Consider the following 6,877-nt stretch of genomic DNA (forward strand, 5'->3'; position numbering starts at 1 on the left):
ATCTTGAAGTTTTGCAGAGAAGATGAAATATTGTTCTGCTTCTTTTTCTTTTGTTCTCGGGTTCTGTTTTTGTTGGATGATTGATTGTGTTCTACTTCTGCTTCTTTTAATCAAACAACAGAATAGAATGAACTGCAATGACAATCGGTGAGACAATCCAATTGTACTAGCAAGATAATCTGTTGAACTAGAGAGACTTTCGGTATGACAATTGTTTGTACTAGAAAGACAATCTGATTGAACTAGCAAGATAATTCTCTTCCAGTGTAACTTTCGGCAAGACAATTGTTTGTACTAGCATGACTTTCGGTATGACTATTGATTGTCATACCGATTGTCATACTAGTACAATCAGTTTGACTTGCTGAATTTAAATGAATTTTAATCCAATTTAAATTCTAAAAAACCTTAATATTAATTCTGAATTAATTAATCAATTAATTTAATTAATCAAATAAATTAATCTTTGCAGATATAATTTATTTTCTTAATTAAATTATATGACTTAATTAATTAATAGAGAATTAATACTAACCCTGAGCAGCAACCAATCTTTTGAATATCTTCTGAAAATCACTGAGAATTATGAATTAATTCCACCACTTCAACGTTGACACTCGATGTACTGTCTGGTTCATGAGTGACTAACTTCCGTGACGTTTCTTCATGTCTTGACTTTGATACTTTGATTTTCTTCAGATTAAATCCTTGTAATTAATGATACTCTGACGAGATCTCTGTCACTTGATTAAATCCACACTCTTGATTTATATCACTGAGGCATGATCAATTTCTTGAACTTCTTCCAGTGAATTAATTCCTCAAGTCTGTAGATGAACCTTGTTTCAGAATCCTTTGACATATATTACTCTGTGAGATCTCTTTTGACGGTAGATCCACTATTTACTTATTACATTCTTATTTGAGTTGAGTTGAATCCTCGAATATACAAATAGGCTATGACATATGACTTACAATCTCCCCCTATTTGTTTGTTAGAAAATAACACACAAATACCTAGAGGATAACTCAACTAACAAATAAGAAAAAGATATAAAAAGAAATGCAAAGTAAATAGTAGAAAAGTTCTGGACTAGATTTAACATTTTCCAGATTCCAAGTAGATGTTCCTCTAGACTGAACATATCTTCAAGTAGTTCCATCTTCATTTGTACAACTACATTTCCTGTTGAGAAGCCCATATCTCTCTTGCTTCTCCCCCTATGAGAATCAACTGATTAAAGAAGATCACCTTCGTTTACCACCTCTCCCGTACAATAGGATCCACAGATAAAAGCCAATGGTACTCCCCTTTTGAAAACAGCTTCTTCCCTTACTAGAAAATCACCTTGTGTTTACCACCTCTCCCGTACAATAGGATTCGTAGTTACAAACAACAATGGTGTGGTGTAGTGTACATATGATCTTTTTCTTCCTCCCTGCTATTTCTCCCCCTTAGTTGAGGAATCCTCCAAACTATTACTTAAGCTTTTATCTCCCCCTTAAAGAAGGAATGTATGCCGTCGTCTGAAGGAGTTCTCATATTTCACTTGGTTGGAAAAGAAATAACAAGAAGTTTCTCTTTCTTCCTCACTGTGAGTGTGTGATTCTGTTTAGTGTACCTCACATGTGTTTCACTCTTCTCTCCACTCGTGTTTACAGTCATTCTCACAAGTGTATCACTCTTCTCTCATAGCTCCATAATCCAGATGTACCTGCAAGGAAAATCACCTTAGCCATCCTTAAGGAGGTCACAGGTGGTGCAATGGGAGTTCGCAAATCCCCATCCTTGTTAAACTCGTCTGATGAATCTGAGTCATAATCTACAAGTTGCTAGTTTCCCTTTTAGGGTTCCAGATTTGAATTCTGGGAAGGTAAACAATGATCCAACGAATTTAGCATAAAGATCAAAGTTCCCTTCTAATGTCTGCGAAGACATTTCCTTGTGACTCATCAGGTAATATCTGAATCATTGTCAACAAGTTGCCGATCAGTACCTATGTCAGATCCACTATCCGCAGATGCATCCAGGGGATTTAAGCCTGGGGAGGTAGACACTGAATACTGACATATGGCTTTTGGATCAGTATCCTCTCCTAACACCTGTAAAGGCAATTGGTCCATTAACGAACCTTGAACAATCGAATCTGACCTTAAAATGGTCGAAACTCTTGTTTCCGTCAACTCATCCTTTGTGTGTGTAACCTTTCCTTGTGCATTAAGAATTGTTTATATTTGAGGTGGTGACACTATATCGAATACCCTGACCGACAGGCAAATTTCAATAGATGCACCATGTTGAGAGAATGAATCTAGTAACTGTTTTTGTGCCTTTTCAACCATTACATCTTTTTGAGAAGATGTATGGGGGTTAGCAGTTGTCTTGGTTTAAATACTACTCATCTATGTAGGAGACAGAGCTACTGGGTTGATTACAGAACCTTCCTTATGTGGTGCACTAAGGCACTATCTCCCTCACGCTCATTCATATTACATTTAGTGGTAAGAGAGTGATGGTTGGTTCTGTTTTTGTGTTTGTCTTTACAGTCCGGGATAGACGTTGTGGGTTTTCAACCTCATGACTGTCAATGAAAGAAAGTCATTGGAGACTAAACCTGTAACACAGAACATAGGGCAATATAGAGAGATAAAATGTACTTAATATCTATAATGAATGAAAATTATACATTTAATCTTTCGAGAGAGATGATGTACAATAGTGATTTCAAAAGATTTTACATGAAATAAGAAATCACTAATGTAGAAAGAAGTTTGATTTACTCCTAAAACTCACTGCACATATAAAACAATATGATTGTGCCTAGTGATTAGAGAGTTATAAATATGACGATTACTTGAGCAGTACACTAGTTCATACCAACCTGAAGTGAGATTGTGAAGAAGAGATTGCATAGTCCAATAGATCTGCAACTTCAAAGTCCATGAACTGAGGTGCATTGACTTCCTCTTTTGACTCACCAACCAGAAGTACACTTGTACACATCTTACTAGAGTCCAATTCCAAGTGTAATGTGCATCAGGTGCCTGATATGTCGTAATATTCTCAAGTCTCGTCACTGGTGCTATATATTAGATACTGCTTCCTGATAATAACCTAACACACTATACAAAATTTCACTGATAACATATCCAGCTTGCAAATAGCCATATCCCTCAGATAAACCTTTGCTGTTATCTCCAAAGGTAACCAGGGGGCCAGCTTTCTCAATCCACATTTGATAGCAGGGCTCTATCTCCAGTCATATGTCTTGATGATCCACTTGTCAAGAATCCACACTACCGGTTACACCTGTATACTGCCCTGCACTTCAAATGGATTAGACCTTCTTCGGAACCCAAACTTGGTTGGGCCCGGCATACTTGTAGAATTGTCCTTTGTCAGGCAAACCAACATTTTTAATTTTAATGGTCTCAACATCCTTAATGACTGAACATTTGACCTTGTAAACAGCCTTAATAAATTTCTATTTAGGCTTAGGCACAAATGTCTCCTTTCTAGCCTTAGAAGGACTAGCAGTCTTAGACCTATCATGCTTCTTGTTATTCACATGCTGACGAGGAGTAGTCTTATCATTAGAAACATGCTTACCATTAAAATAAGCATACATCATATTAAAAGCACAAGACATACAATTAGAAACACCACATGCTTTATGAGAGATATTAATAGCAGGCAATTTATGCATGATAGACATGGCATTTTTGTTATCCAACTCATGTGTGTCTGAGTTAGTCTCAGTTGCTTTCACAACTGTGACTGGAACTTTCGACACATTCGACTTGGTAACAACCTTCTCATTAACAAGATCTTCAGCACTTATTTCTTCTTGAATAATAGAAGAGGTCGCATCAAATGGTTCAGCAATTGATGCTTTATAGAGGGGTTCATTAACACCCTTAAACACATGTGGTACTTCCCTCCCTTTAGCACAGACATGAGGAGGGGAGTTTATGCCTAATTCTCCAATAGCAACATTGTAATCATAACCTATTCCAGATGTTTGATTAACAGCTTGCTTACTGTAGAACTCTTTAGCCTTCGAACAAGAATTGAAGTAGGCTCTAACCTTAATCTCAAGACCGGTGATCTTGTCTTTGAGAATAGTTTCGAGTTTTCTATAACAGTCAACTCTATTCTCTAGAAAATATACTTGTTCTTTTAATTTGTCTTGATTAATATGCACAAGTCTTAATTCATTGACCTCTTTCTCAAGGTCTTTGATCTGTAAACTTAACAGTTCATTATCACGACGTGCATTATCTAAGTTACCTCCTAGATGATAAACCAATTCAGCATCAGAAATTTTTACCTCTATTCTTGACGATGAAGCTTTTCCATCAATATCCATAAGAGCAAGATTTCCTTCTTCTTCATCTTCACTGTCAGTATCATCCCAGCTTTTTCCCTTTGCCAGATAAGCCCTTTCAGAGTTCTTTCTTACTTGCTTTGGCTTCCTACATTCTGTGGCAAAGTGTCCCAACTCATTGCAGTTATAGCATCTAATGGTGCTCCGATCAACCATCCCTGTTTTGTATCCACCACTGCTGGTGTTAGAGGATGAAGATCCACCTTTCTGGAATTTGTTGTAGTTGGACTTGTACTTGAACTTGGGATTTCTCTTGAATCTGACATGGGAGAATCTCTTGACAATTTGGGCCATTGACTCGTCTTCCAATTGCTCCAGCTCTTCCAATGAATAAAAATCATCACTGGATTGATTTGTAGTAGGAGGATCATATTCTGCTACTATCACATTTTCCTCAGCCTTGGAAAACTGCACCATTCTCTCCGACTGTTGAGATTGTTGTTGTTGTTGACCTTCAGCTACAAGAGCAGTAGATGTGCTGACCATTCTATCTTTCCCGTAGACTTCCTTTTGCTGAATCTGCTCCAACTCATAGGTTTTCAACACACCATAGAGTCTATCCAAAGAAATCTCACTCAGATCTCTAGCTTCTCTAATGGCAGTGATTCTATGTTCAAGATGAGTTGGTAGTGTTAAAAGGAACTTTTTGTTGACCTCCCTGATTGAATAATATTTCCCATTTATGTTTAGGTTGTTGATCAACGCATTGTACCTTTCAAACACTTCAGTAATTCCTTCTCCTGGATTTGATTTAAAATGTTCATACTCAGAGGTTAGGATCTCCAACTTGTTCTCCCTAACTTCCTCTGTACCTTCATTAATCACCTCAATAGTTTCCCAGATGTGTTTGGAATTTTTACAGTTCATCACATGTCTGTTCATTAAGGGATCGAGGGAATCAACTAAAATTAACTGAAGGCTGGCATCCAAGGAGGCTTCTTCTTTTTCAGCAGGAGAAAAATCCTCAGGCTCTTTTGGATAGGTTCTATCTTTGGTAATCACAACATCATCTACTATCACCTCTGGTTCAATAACCATTGGAGTTGTTGGACCCTTCTTTAACAAGTTCAGATATTTGGGATTTGCAACTTGTAAAAACAAGAGCATCTTCTTCTTCCACATGATATAATTTTCTTTGTCAAATAGTGGAATTTTAACGGTTCCAACTTTTTGTGAAGTCATTATGAATTTTTGAATAAATAAAAATTCAAGGAGTTGAAAAATCACAAAAGTCTAGGATCTTGATTTGTTCATTAATCAGAAGGCTCTGATACCAATGTGTTTGTAGAAGGGGGGGGTTGAATACAAACAGTACCGACTAATCGAATTAAATGCGGAATAAAAATATGAAGCAAAATTCAAGTTAAATAAGAATATTATTAAACTTGAAAGGTGTTACAACAACTGTATCGATTACAAGGAATTAATCTCAAATTAATTATCACAAATTTAGAATAAATTCGACATGAACTTTTTCTATTTTTGCAATAATTAGAATCAAATGCTAAATGCGATTTGAGATTAAGTTCTAGGGATTTTGATCCGCTAGATTGTTACACAAGAACAAGATAAAGATTTCTAGTTGATTGGATTTAACTTTACAATCTAGAAATTGATCTTGAAGTTTTGCAGAGAAGATGAAATATTGTTCTGCTTCTTTTTCTTTTGTTCTCGGGTTCTGTTTTTATTGGATGATTGATTGTGTTCTGCTTCTGTTTCTTTTAATCAAACAACAGAATAGAATGAACTGCAATGACAATCGGTGAGACAATCCAATTGTACTAGCAAGACAATCTGTTGAACTGGAGAGACTTTCGGTATGACAATTGTTTATACTAGCAAGACAATCTGATTGAACTAGCAAGACAATTCTCTTCCAGTGTAACTTTCGGCAAGACAATTGTTTGTACTAGCATGACTTTCGGTATGACTATTGATTTTCATACCGATTGTCATACTAGTACAATCAGTTTGACTTGCTAAATTTAAATGAATTTTAATCCAATTTAAATTCTAAAAAACCTTAATATTAATTCTGAATTAATTAATCAATTAATTTAATTAATCAAATAAATTAATATTTGCAGATATAATTTATTTTCTTAATTAAATTATATGACTTAATTAATTAATAGAGAATTAATACTAACCCTGAGCAGCAACCAATCTTCTGAATATCTTCTGAAAATCACTGAGAATTATGAATCAATTCCACCACTTCAACGTTGACACTCGATGTACTGTCTGGTTCATGAGTGACTAACTTCCGTGACGTTTCTTCATGTCTTGACTTTGATACTTTGATTTTCTTCAGATTAAATCCTTGTAATTAATGATACTCTGACGAGATCTCTGTCACTTGATTAAATCCACACTCTTGATTTATATCACTGAGGCATGATCAATTTCTTGAACTTCTTCCAGTGAATTAATTCCTCAAGTCTGTAGATGAACCTTGTTTCTGAATCCTTTGACAGATATTACTCTGT

This window comes from Apium graveolens, chromosome 8 (genome assembly GCF_009905375.1).
Source record: "Apium graveolens cultivar Ventura chromosome 8, ASM990537v1, whole genome shotgun sequence".
Classification (NCBI taxonomy): domain Eukaryota; kingdom Viridiplantae; phylum Streptophyta; class Magnoliopsida; order Apiales; family Apiaceae; genus Apium; species Apium graveolens.